Raw genomic sequence first — 2007 nt, 5'->3', positions numbered from 1 at the left:
AAACTCAAATTTGGCAAACAAAACAACAGCTTTGACAAAAATATATCTCTTAGTCAAAAATGTTTGGGTATTCCACACCTTTTTTCAAAAACCATTGACAGATTGTTTTTTTTTCTCTCAAATTGATCTGACCAGTCAAAGCTATTACATGTTATGGACATAATCTTTAATATATCTTTAAAGAATATTTAATGCACCTAAACCTTGTTTTAAAAACTGGATTTTTTTTAATAATTTGGAGAAATGTATACTTTCTTTTGACTTTTATATAGAACAAATGGGCTGACATAACCCCTATTTTAAAGTCTCTCCACTGGCTTCCAGTCGATTTTAGAATACATTTTAAAATCTTCATCCTGACCTTCAGAGCCCTTCATAACCAAGCTCCTTCTAGTCTTTCTGTTCTCATCCAGCCTTTCCCCGCCTGGAAAAGGCTGAGATCCTCAGGCCAAAACCTCCTGATAGTCACTAGTACAAGCTTCGAAACTCAAGGAGATCAAAACTATGGAATAAAGTCCCTCTTTCCCAACACTCAACTGAACTCTGTCAACACTTTCAAATGGCAACTTAAGACTCTTTAGTACAAATGAGCTTTCTATTTCCAATACACTGTTTACTGGCTGTTTTTTTATGTAATTGGCCGAATTTTATTATATTTTATCTTTATTGTGAAACACTTTGTGACCCATGTCTGTGAAATGTGCTTTATAAATGAATTTTATCTACAACTTTCTTAATGGAGGGATCACCTGAATATTGGAATTGTCCATCAAATCACAGTAACACACAGGTTGTGGCTGACTCCTTGGCTTTGGTTTGTCACCTTATGGTTCCCCTCAGCCTGTGTATTAAACACACAAGTACAAAACGTGACTTTTATCTATATTTACTACAATTTATATTGTCTTGACATAATATCCAGACAAAACTTGCACGAATATATTAGCAGGAGATATATAATTCACATAAAAGTAAATAAATAAAAAGGTTTAAATAACCCATTGTTTTGGATTTCAAGGAGCATTATTCCTTCACCTTTCCTTCTTTAAAAGTATCCAACTTTGTACCGGGCAGATTATGAGAAATCTTTTTTTTTTGTTTGTTTGTTTTTTTCAACGTATTAGGAAATAACTTTTATTTAAAGAACAAAGTCTGTTGAAGCAGAAGATTTAAAAAGAAGCTGCAAAAGGAACATAGCAACAAAAGTTGGTGAGTTGCAACTATGCTCAGAAATCAGAAAGAGCTTAAATATGTATTTGGATGACATAAAATCTAGTTTGCATTCAAAAAGCTTTTTTTCTAATGTGCAAGATTAAAGTTTTAAATGTGAGGAACTCTTCTTATCGTTGTACCTCAGCTTTCCATGAAAATGGATTTAAACAGAGGTTAACTTTCATACATAATATTCCCTATTAAAAACAGAATAATCCCAGCAGTTTTTTTCTTCCTTATAAAGGATTTGATGTTTAATTCAGCAAAACATAACTGATGTTATTTGCATATAAAACTGGAAAAAGTGGTTTAAGACTTAGTAGGGAGAATGTTTTTCATATGGGAATGAACAATGGAGGCAGATGCTGTCCCAGCTCAAGTCCTGGATGGAAAATAAGGAAATGAGGGATTTATTTTACAACATTATCAGCATGCACGTGCTCTTGCATTGGACATATTATTTAAATGTTTAACATCTTAACTCATGACACTTCTATCAAGTTTTTCAGGTTTTTATCTATTAAAAAAACAATGTCTGTGCAAAAGTGTCTGCAATATTTAGGAAAATAAAGTGAGTTCGATTTTATTTATTTATTTATTTGTTTTTAAAGAAGTGATTTTGTTTCTCTCCATGTAATTCTACCCAACAGGTTTATAAGTATGTGTGTCTGCATTCTGTAAAGCATGGATAGAACAGGATCTGTGGGGCCTCAATATAGCCACACCCCCAAAACCAGCCAGAGCCCCTCAGACCCAGCATACCACCAAAAGATGAAATTATTTATATATATATAC

The sequence above is a fragment of the Oryzias melastigma genome, linkage group LG4 (assembly GCF_002922805.2).
Source record: "Oryzias melastigma strain HK-1 linkage group LG4, ASM292280v2, whole genome shotgun sequence".
Taxonomy (NCBI): Eukaryota; Metazoa; Chordata; class Actinopteri; order Beloniformes; family Adrianichthyidae; genus Oryzias; species Oryzias melastigma.
This window is presented reverse-complemented; position numbering follows the sequence as displayed.